Genomic DNA, 12,470 nt, shown 5'->3' with positions numbered 1-12,470 from the left:
TTTCTTACTCAGATTAGCGCTTTAACCAACGATCTTTCACCTTGCGGGTCTAAGCTTATATGTCGTCAGCTGTCAGTTAAAAATTTCCGGGAAAGTACAAAAAAAAAAAACAAAAAAGGTATAAATGCAATTTCTACTTTACCATGTTTACAGCTCAGAAATATTTCGGATTTATTTAAAAAGAGATTAGGCTTCGTACAAAATTGAAGTTTTAGATTTTGGTATCCCCATGTGGCCACAATTTGATAACTTTGACAATTTTACAGTATTTGAAAGTTTTTGAACACATGAATGATGAAGTGATGCACAATGAGGTGGTAAATCGTGGTAAAGGCACAATGAGGGTGGTAAAGGGTTATTTTCTGGCAACGTGTTTTGCCATTTTTATTTCACGTGCAATAGTGACATGAGTGAAATATGTTCGTTATTTGAGGTGTTTCGTGAAATCGGTAAAAATCTCGGTAACAAGACATATCAGCACCCAGACAAATCGGCACCCAAGTCCGAACACATTTCGGCACCCGTTTTGGACATTTCGGTATCGGACATTTTGGGAACAAGACAATCTGGCACCTCGTTTTTAAAAATAAATTAATTATTAAAAAATAAAGAATTGTTAGACAGAAAGCCGACCATCCAGGTGTCCAGAAGGTGATGGACTACATCTACAAGACGTGGATACGTAACAGTGTGTTTGACTTAGACTACTGGTGTGTTTTCATGTCCTCCATTCGTACCAACAATGTCGAGGGGTGGCACAACAGTGTCAACACCAGAGTTTGCACCAGAAGACCAGTGCCTTTCTATTCTTTGGTTACCAAACCATTTAAGGTACCAGCACAAACGGAGTAGACAGACCCAGGGCCGTCTTTTTGCTTTGTGGGACTAGTACTGCAACAACAGCATCTCCGCGTCCAGACTCCTGAAGGAGTGTGCCAGTGTTTACGGACCACCACCAAAGTGACTTTGAGTGTTAAAACTTATAGTGCTTGCTTTCTGTATATATGTTATGTTATGTTATAATTTCAGTATTTAACCTTTGTGTTCATACCTATAGTATGCTTTTGGTCTTCATATCTTTTATCATGCTTATAACAACCATAAACCATGCTTTTAGTGCTTCATTTTGTGCTGTGTATTATGTGTTGTATTGTTATAAATGTTTTGTATGTCGGTTAAAAATATACTTTGCTGACTCTAAATACAGCTTATTTATTATTATTTATTATTATTTATTATTTATTACATGTATGCATAAACTGTTGAATATAATATATAATAGATTATAATAAATAAACATTATTAATATTCTACATGTGTTTTATTGATTTTGGATACTATGGTAATAGAACTATGCATTACATTAAAACTAGTACATGCACATTCGAAGTACATGTGTGGTGAAATCTATAAAATCAGAATGTTCATTGTTTCAGGAAAAATAATTCACACAAAAAATACACCTATCAAAATGACTATAAGCTGCAGTACAGTATTCACAAACAAATAACAAAACACTTAATAAGATACCTCTTCGAAGATACAATGTACAATATTGACAATAATGTTATAAGTGCAGGAGACAAATAAATAACACTCAAACATAATTGCTAGATATTCACACTAAACATGCAAATTGAGTTCATGCCCTTATACATAACCAGTTCCAGGAAATATTAATTTTTGGTTCACTATATTTAGTTCAAAGATAAATAATTTATAAGGTGCCGATTTGTCTATGTTAGGTGCCGATTTGTCTAGGTGCCGATTTGTCTGAGTGCCATTTGTCTTTGACAGGTAGGATTTGTCTGGGTGCCGAACTGTCTAGAATTCAAAATCTCAAGTGCAAGACATTTTTAATTGTTCATTCATGTGATATTGCAAATAAAATTTGCACAATCTATGGTCAGTTCATAATCAAGTATGGTGTCCCCCAAGGCTCCATATTAGGCCCCTTCTGTTTATATTTTACATAAACGACCTTCCTATTTATATGAAAAATTGTTGCACTGCTTTATATGCTGATGATTCAACTTTACATCTTTCTGGTAATTGTTATCAAACTCTACAGTCAAAGGTACAAGAAGATTTACATGGTGTTGAGGAATGGTGCAATGATAACAATATGTTCATCAATAAAAATATATGATTATTGGAACGAAGCAAAGAGTAATGCCACATTACAATGAGAGTTGTTTAACTATTAACAATCAAGTGATACAATCTTCCACATGCGAAAGTCTTTTAGGCATTGAAATTGACCCTTCCCTCACATGGACAAACCAAACTGACGTAATCTGCTCAAAAATATCATCTAGACTATATATCTACTATTAAAGATTAAAAATTTCTAAATCCAGACTGCAGAAAATTATTCTATAATGGTTACATCTTGCCACTAATTGATTATTGTTGTATAGTTTGGAGTAGTTGTAGCAGTGAGGGTTTAAATAGGATATTAAAATTACAAAAGAGAGCTGCTAGATTAATACTAGAAACAGACCCTTTCGCTCCTTCTGCGCCCTTATTCAAACACTTAAACTGGATGGCAGTTGAACAGAGAATAAAATATCACAAGTTTGTGGTGACATTTAAGTGCATTAAAAATGATGCCCCATCATATCTTACAAGTTTAATTTTGTTTCAGACAGAAATCCATACCCCTTAATTGAGAAATGCTGTTCAAGGAAACCTCATACTCCCTAAACCAAAAACAGAATTGTTCAAAAAATCTTTTATGTATTCGTGACCATTCTTGTGGAATAATTTGCCTATACCGTTAAAAAATATTACAAATGTTAATTCTTTCAAATACAAAATAACAGATCATTTATTGAAATCAACCTAGCTGTATAAATATTATTAAAAACTGATTATGTCATCATGTTTATTTTTTCATCACATTTTATCAAGTTGTATTGAACATTATAATCATACTTGACTTTTTATACTAATGTATGCAATGCATACCCGTAGAAAGGGGGGGGGTTCTGGGGGTTCAGACTAACCCCCCTTGAAATCAAATAAGCACTGTTAAAGTCAACGTTTTGTTCAAATTGTGACTGTTAAAGTCGAGTTCATGAGTCCAACGAATCCCCCCTTGGAAATTCCTGGCTACAGGCCTGCAATGTATATGTTTGCATTTTGTTTGATTTTTCATGATGAGGGCCTCAGGGAAGATTAGTTATATAGCTAACTGTGTAACCCTCTTAAAATAAAGTGTTGTTGTTGTTGTTTCATACCTCACATGTTTTCGTACTATGCATTCCTTTTCAATGGAAATTGGGACGTCATAATGCATTCCTTATATATAACGAAAACCCATGAGATGATGATATATTTTAATTGAAATGGCAAATTGTATAGTAGATTTAGATTTATACACATCCTTGTTTAGATAAAGTACTTAGCCCGAATCAAATGCAGTGGAACACTTGAAATTTTACTGTTAGGTTCGTCCAACTCTTTTTTATATCAGGGATTATCATTTTGGTGTTTTTGGAAAAAAGTTGATGTGATTTCATTGCGTAAATCAGTCAATTTTTTTATTGTCTGAAAGAAAGTGTACATTTTATTGTCGTGCATCAACTACCCATTAAGACCCTCTTATTCTGTTATTGACAATATTAATGTCATTTGACAAGAATTTTTACCTTTATTCTTCTTACAGGTACCCCCATTAAAACCCTCTCATTGGCAATATTTAATTGCACAAAGTCATGTAGGTACAAGACGATTAAAAAATAAATATATGTTGACTAGTGACTGAATTCACTTACAAGATCATCAACTTGCTTCTTCCAAAAAAAATACTCCTTGTTTTCAAAATTCCAATAGGGAACATACTTTTTATAATTGTATATATAAACCAAATTTTTCAAGACGTTTCGGCCATTGGTCTTCTTCAGTTTTTTATTTTTCCTCTCAACTACATGGCTGACATTTCTTTTTCAATCATTGAAAAGATGTTATTGATAAATGTCCTTGGAAACGTAATCACACTTAAACGTCATAATAACATGACGTCACAATACTTTTGTATAAATGAAAGTTAAATTATATAAGCTTTGATCAATTAAAATCATTCCTTTTTAACGTTAATTCCAAATGGTCTAATTGTATTTAGTTTTTGCATCCATTGTGCCTCAATATATCTCCTGTAATTTGCTGATTTATCATAAATTTGTTGCAGAACCTGAACTGTGATTTCCTCTTTACAGTGATCCCCTTGGTTAAAATGTTCTACCATAGCTGTATCTCTATCATGTCTGATATCTGCAAGATGCTCTTTTATTCTTTCGTTGAGTGATCTTTCTGTTTCTCCAACATAGACATAGTGGTTACATTTTTCACAGTGAAGTCCATAAATAAGGTTCACTAGTTGACATTCATGAATGTTCTTTTTTAGGTTGAATGTTTTATCTCCGAGTATAATTTTTTCTTCATTTCTTTCAATATCGCAAACTTCACATTCTTCTTTACATGTTTTGTTGCTGCTGTAAGTTGGTACATTTTTTGGTGATCTTATTTAGTTTTCCATGTACAATTATGTCTGCTAAGTTTCTATCTCTTCGATTAGCTACCAATGGTGGTTCTGGAAATATTTCTTTCATCAAGTTACAGTTATTTAAATATTAATTCTTTTTTTCACAATGTCATGAATATCAGGTAGTAAATAAGTAAAGGTTACAACAAGAGGTATGCGTTCTGATGTTTTTTTTATTAATTTTATTTTTTCTCTGTAATAACTCTTTTCTATTTAAGTTGTCTGCTCTTTTCAGTTGGTTTTCAATAAATTTTCCATTGAAGCCTCTTTTTCACAGTTGTAATTTTAGTTCTTGTCTATGTTTTTGATAGTCATCTTCATTTTCACAAATTCTTCTTAATCATAATGCTAAACCGTACGGAATTGCCCTTTTTACATTTTTTGGATGGCATGATTTGCTGTGAACATATATATGTTTATCAGTTGGCTTTGTATAAAGGTCTGTCGTTAATTTACCATTTTTTATTTTCACAAGTGTATCTAAGAATTCAATCTGATTGCTGTTGTACCTAAGTTCCACCTTTATTTTGCCATTTATTGAGTTTGCAAAGTCCATAAATTCTTTGAGTTTTTGTTCGCCATTAGTCCAAATTCCAAAACCATCATCAATGAAGCGTTTATAAAACAATGGTTTCTCTTTGAATTTTTCTAGTTCTTTGTCCCATTGTCGCATATATAAGTACATGCAAAATTTTTTCCTAGTTTTGACCCTATATAGCCACACCTTCATTTTGCAGATCTCTGTCAATCAATCTGAAGTTATTCCCCTCTAAAACTAATTTTATCATTTCTAGGATACCATTGGTTGGTATTTCTTTATTTTTTCTTGTGTCAAGTGCTTTTTTACATGCTTTTATTCCTTCTTCTCTAGGAATAGATGGATATAATTTTACTACATCGAAACAAAACAATATGCTGTTTTTTGGTATTGGCTGTTTTACTTTTGAAAGTTTATCTAAAAAATCGGTAGTATCTCTAATATAACTTGGTGAGTTGATAACATAGTTGTCTAGTTCCTTTTCTGCTATTTCTGCAATTTTTTCAGTGGCAGTACCTATCCCATTAACTATCGTTCTGTATGGTTTGTTTTGTTTGTGGATTTTTGGGTTGCCTTTTAATTTTGCTGGATGTGGATGTTTTGGTATTAAAAAAGTTTTCATTTCCCCAGAAATTGATCCTTCTTTTTATGCCCCACCTACGATAGTAGAGGGGCATTATGTTTTCTGGTCTGTGCCTCCGTTCGTCCGTTCGTTCGTCCTGCTTCAGGTTAAAGTTTTTGGTCGAGGTAGTTTTTGATGAAGTTGAAGTCCAATCAATTTGAAACTTAGTACACATGTTCCCTATGATATGATCTTTCTAATTTTAATGTCAAATTAAAGTATTGACCCCAATTTCATGGTCCACTGAACAAAGAAGAAGATAGTGTGAAGCTCAGGTTAAAGTTTTTGGTCAAGGTAGTTTTTGATGAAGTTGAAGTCCAATCAACTTGAAACTTAGTACACATGTTAACTATGATATGATCTTTCTAATTTTAATGCCAAATTAAAGTATTGACCCCAATTTCATGGTCCAGTGAACATGTAAAATGATAGTGCGAGTGGGGCATCCGTGTACTATGGACACATTCTTGTTTCATTCTATTTACTAACGATTTTACCTTTTTTGTAATTTGATGTGTCGTGTTTTGCTCTGTCTCAGAATAAGTATCATTGGTTGTTATTTCCTCTTCTAGTTTCTTAAAATATTCTTCTTTGTTGATAACTACTATTCCTGATCCTTTATCTGCTGGCCGTATAACTATATCATCATCTTGTAAAATATCTTTAAGAGCGTTTTCTTCTTTCGTTGTAAGATTTATTGATTTGTGCTGTTTCAGACCATTCATGACATCTCCTTTAACTACCTCTATGTAAGTATCTAACCAGATGTTTTTTCCTGGTTTTGGTAAAAAAAAAAAACTGTTCATATAGGACAAGAATCCCATATGGCACCCCAAACCGTAACTAAACTAAAGTATCATAATAATGTTTTACATGTATTACAGTTAATTTCTGTGTGGGTGCCAAATAGTTGAGAGTAGAAAAAAAAAATCATAAATGGTTGGTTGAACTCCCTTGTACTGTACACTATGTGGTAAATGTAGAACTCTGAGCATTCATATTCATAAAAAAAACACCATCTTGTAGAAGACAACCCAATTTATTCACACTGGGTGCAGGGGTGGATCCAGCTATTTAAAAAAGGGAGGGTTCCAATAATATATCCCCATTCAAATGCATTGATCATTCAGAGACAAAAAGGGGGGGTTCCAACCCCTGGACCCCCCTTCTGGATCTTCTACTGTGGTTGTATAATATAGACATTACAAAGTTCACATACAATAGAAAACACATGGCATACACTGAAACAATTCACACCATTTCAGGTATCTTGTTCATCGCAAACAGTCCTATCCAAAACCTATCTCTCAACGTCAAGATATGGTGAACAAAGTTAATACTGTATTGGGTAATCACGGACATGTTGATAAAGTCAGAGTCACAACAACTGTTTGAAAGATCAATATTTTTGTCATTAAAATGAACCAAAATTAAAGATTTTAGGTAAAGAATTTAAAAAGTTCTGGTTAAAAGTTGAAATAAGTTCAAAATGGTCAAAGTCAGATTGACACCTAGGTCGTATTTATGAAATATACTTTTCATTACTAAATACTTATGGTTTAGTGATTTACTAATAGTATATTGTTTTCCCTTCATAAATTTAAGTTGACTGGAAGAATTGCATCAACCACCTCTACAAATAACTGTTATTTATCAAGAAAATGGAAAAATTATGTTATTGCGTGAACTCCTGAGGGTTCATGCATATTTATTAGTTAGAAATATGGTCTATGGAGGAATATTCGGAAACTTTCTTTTTGATCATTCGGAACATTTGTTCTTCTCATCTGTATTAGCTTCCTACAATTAAGAGCACCTCCATACAGAAAATCTATACAGAAAAATAAACGAAATAGCTATCAACACGTATAATTTTTAAAGAATGATAATGATACAAAACATGGACACATGTACCTCAGTCTTCCAAAAATTCATAAAATTCATTTAGAAATAATTAATAAGGCATTGTGAACTGGTCAACTAGTAATATACAATTTACGTTAATTGATGTTCCTTATGACCGATCATCAATAGGTGTTACTCTCCCACCGAGATGGATTGAGGTTGAGAAATTAATTGACCTAACATAAAACCATTATTGAAGAGGCATAACTTTTGAATTTTAGGTACAACAGATTTCATTAATAAAATAGAGTCACACAAGTTAAAAAGGGAATGCATTGTATTGCCTATGATGTAACGTAAATGTACTCAAATATGATCATTGTTAATTTAAAAGAAACGCTTATCAATGCAGTAGAATTAATTGATACACAAGAATATCCTTTAAAGATTCCCAAACTGAAAAGGTTTAACTGCATTTGTTAAATTATTTTAAGAAATGATGAATTTGGTTTTAATGGACAGTTATACAAACAAGTTATAAGAGCGCCCATGGGTGGTATATTTTCACCATTATGCACATATCTGCATCAAATTAATGGCATTTTTTTTGTACTAAACAACGAAAAACAGACACGATAATAAGCAAAAAAAAAAACAGGCTCCTGATTTTGGACAGGTATATTTAATAAAATTGAGAATGGAAATGGGGAATGTGTCTTATTTTTTTATCACCGAACAACAAGCTATAAAGGGCCCCTAAATTACTAGTGTAAAACCATTCAAACGGGAAAACCAACGGTCTAACCTATATAAAATAAAAAAACGAGAAACACGTATAAATTACATAAACAAACGACAACTACTGTAATCAGATTCCTGACTTAGGACAGGTGCAAACATTTGCAGCGGTATTAAACGTTTTAATGGATCCAAACCTTCTCCCTTTTTCTGACACAATAGCATACATGTTTCTCGTTTATATATAAACTAGACCGTTAGTTTTCCCATTAGAATGGTTTTATACTAGTAATATTTGGGGCCCTTTATAGCTTGCTGTTCGGTGTGAGCCAAGGCTCTGAGTTAAATGCCGTACCTTGACCTATAATGGTTTACTTTTATAAATTGTTACTTGGATGGAGAGTTGTTTCATTGACACTCATACCACATCTTCCTATATCTATTCAATATTTTTTTTAAACAGAAAAGTAAATAAATGACTGAGGGACTTGGGTGAAATATTACCTCTATCAATATGAACCCTAGAAGTGTCATCCATTGGTAGTAAATCGAAATAAAAACATAATTTATCTCCTCACTTTACATTTAACATCACTCTCAACATACCCAATTGTCCTGATTTACAATAAAAAGAAAATATTATTCTCCACACACATGAAAATGAAAACACTGAAATTTAATTTACAATTCAGTTGAAATAAGAATTAGCATGAAAAAGTTCAAAGGTTCACGTATTGACTTCTTTTTTTTTTTTTTAAAAAGCAACTTGTTTCATATTTATTGACAGTATTTATTCCTGGATGTAAACAATAGTTTGCAGATGATATGAAGAGTACTATAAATGATCTTGTAAATTAATTTTGATTTATCTCCCTTGTAACAACTCCATAAAACACCATTTATTATTATAATGGCATATATATGTTACAGTGAATTTGTATAATCAGGGATTATGTCGAATTAGCAATTATATATAATCCCTGAAAATGACCAGTGATTTTACATAATCACTGAACATTTTAATAATTATTCTACATATTCCCTGATATGATTTCAGGGATTATCAATAATTAAAGGATCCTTTGTTTGTTAAAAAATAAATAGTATAAACAAATTATCATTTTTTATGGCCCCGCAACGAATTATTGAAAATTACAATTATACGGACCTTTTGTCTAAACGCTTTCAGATAGTTGGCTGATTTTTGGTATGTGAGTTACTCATGATGAGTTACAGATCATGTTTAAGTTTCTTTCTGCTCGGCTAATTTTTGCTGTAATTTCGGGCTTTCAACTTTGATAATTAATGCTTAAGATATTGGGCTGATTTTTGGTATATATGTGAGCTACAATAGTTACAGATCAAGTTTAAGTTTTGTTCCGCTCCTCTAATTTTTGCCAAAATTAAGGGTTTACAACTTTGAAAATTGTTGAAAATCACTGTTATTTACATTTTTCTATACGCCTCTAGATTTTGAGCTGATTTTGGATATGTGAGACTACCATCATGTTTGTGTCCACATGTGTTATTGAAGTTGCAGATTTTTCAACTTTTTGAGACAGGGCCATTCGTGTCGTTTTGACACATCTAGTTTCCTTGCCAGACGAAATAATTTTGCTTTTAAACACAGAGGATAATATTAAAGATATAACCAACACAGGGTTTCGAGATAAAGTTGAAGACTTCAAAATTAATAATAATCAACATTCCCTTTATAGCGATAACTTTACATGTAATGTTTGTTGCTTAAAAACCAGCGTCAAATTGATATTCATGTTCTATTTGCAAATCCACAGAGCTTGTTATTTGTGGTAAAGAAGATTATGGAACATCTGTTTTGTGGTTAAGTATTTTTGTGGGTTTTTTTTTGTTGGTAAAATGAACAAAAAAATTCAAACTGAGAGAACTTACACATCTAAATGTCATGAAGATGAAACAGGCAGAACTAAGGATCAATAAATAGAACAAAATTTTAGAGGAAGCTGGCATTTGGTGTAATATTCCCATAGCAATTCGGAAGGGAAAAAAAGGATAGGGAAACCCCAAAAACATAAACATTGTCAATTGTTCACAAAAAGTCTGAAAAAGAATATTGCCTGGCCACAAAACATGGTATTTTGCTCGAAAAGGTTTGAGGTTGGATTGCAAATTCCCATTTGTTTCGGGATAACTTGAGATGGTTTTACTGAACACTCTATTTTTCTTAGGCGGGTTGAAAATTTGATTCGATATGTGAAGGAAAACGTTTTCTTAAATGTGGATATTGTGATAGAAACAGATGTGAAGCATATTATTTTAATATATTGTGTTTAACATTTTGATATATATTGTGTCTAATATTTTACAATTTATGTTTATAATGATGTTTTAATATGATTTTATAGAATAAATTTTTTGATTTTTATTCATTTTCTTTATAAATAAAACTATTTCTTCATTTCAGTTATTATGTATAATCCCTAACGTTTTTTCTAGTGATTATACATAATCCCTGAAAATTTTAGGGATTCTACATAATCACTGATTATACAAATTCACTGTAACATATATATGTAACTCCTTTTCCTGTAATTTACATGTTCTGACAGCACATGTAGAATTTTTTCCTGCAAGGTGCAATCACTAAATATATATTATCATTTATTTCAATAGGAAGTCACAGAAATGATAATATATATTTAGTGATTGCACCTTGCAGGAAAATATTCTACATGTGCTTTCAGAACATGAAAATTACAACAGCATTCCAGTCCGTGCCAAACTGTTTTTAGAGTTTGTCTGACCGAAAAAGAAATTTGACGTTTTTCTTCTATATATTCAACTAAAAATTCTGAAAATTTCTGTCTGACCGAATGATTTTTTGTCAGATAGACAGAGTTTGGGATACACAGGCAGTCTTTTGTGGATAGTTGTCTCATTGGCAATCATACCACATCTTCTTTTTTATATATTCATTGACAGTAAACTACATATCAATCTCTTGATGTCATTAGCATTGAACTATTCCTAATTATCTGTACTAGGTTTTTCTCCAAGTCCTATTGTAGTATTATCCTCAGACGCAATATAACATGTATGCATTCCACTTCAACAACAAAATTAAAATTTCATCGTATAAGAAAAACTCTATATAGTGATATTATAATCCCATCTACCATGTCTACTGGCCTAGAATGCATGTTTCTTTTGATTTCTGTTATAGATTTTATTTTTAATGTGAGACTTAAGGTTTGTTTGCGTGGTGCATTAAGAAAGTTAAATTAGACTATTTACCGGATTTGTTATCACATAAGCAACATGACGGGTGCCACATGTGGAGCAGGATCTGCTTACCCTTCCGGAGCACCTGAGATCACCCCTAGTATTTTTGGGGGGGTTCGTGTTGTTTATTCTTTAGTTTTCTATGTTGTGTCATGTGTGCTGTTTTTTGTTTGTCTTTTTCATTTTTAACCATGGTGTTGTCAGTTTGTTTTAGATTTCTGAGTTTGACTGTCTCTTTGGTATCTTTCGTCCCTCTTTTATATCTGCTAGGCAGTATATTACTTCCATTTCTGACTCTAATAGTGATCTTTTATAACTAATGAGAAAAATTAGTGTAATTATATAGTAAACAACTTTTTGTTTTAAACAAAAGAGATCCCAACCACATGTATGATGTATGCATTGAATAATAAAATATGTATAAAACATGTATTTGGAACTTAACAACTTTTTTGTAAAACCATTCAAGTAAAATATTGATTTTTGTGTACAGTAGACTATATTTTCTATACTTTTAAATGTCAACAAAATATCACATCTCCTGATTCAATGAAAATTGATTATATTAATTACATTAGTTGATACACTTATTTATTTAATCTGATATCTGATGTTGTGGACTCTAATGTATTTCCCGTTTTTTTTTATGTTATGGATTGTAATCTCTAGTCACTGCAGTCATATTTTAAGGTCAGGACTTCTTCCATTTATTGACTCCTAAAATTCAAATCAATAAAGCGCTATGTAAAAAAATAAATAATATGACTGTGAATAAAATGTATTGCAAGATAATCCCAAAATATCAGTCATATTAATGCCTGAAATCAAGATGTTCTACTTGGACAAGAGAGAAATTATTCATGACATTCTGAACGTCCTAAATTTGAATTATTCTATCCAAGTCATTTATGACCAGATTG

This window comes from Mytilus galloprovincialis, chromosome 1, assembly GCF_965363235.1.
Source record: "Mytilus galloprovincialis chromosome 1, xbMytGall1.hap1.1, whole genome shotgun sequence".
Lineage (NCBI taxonomy): Eukaryota > Metazoa > Mollusca > Bivalvia > Mytilida > Mytilidae > Mytilus > Mytilus galloprovincialis.
This window is presented reverse-complemented; position numbering follows the sequence as displayed.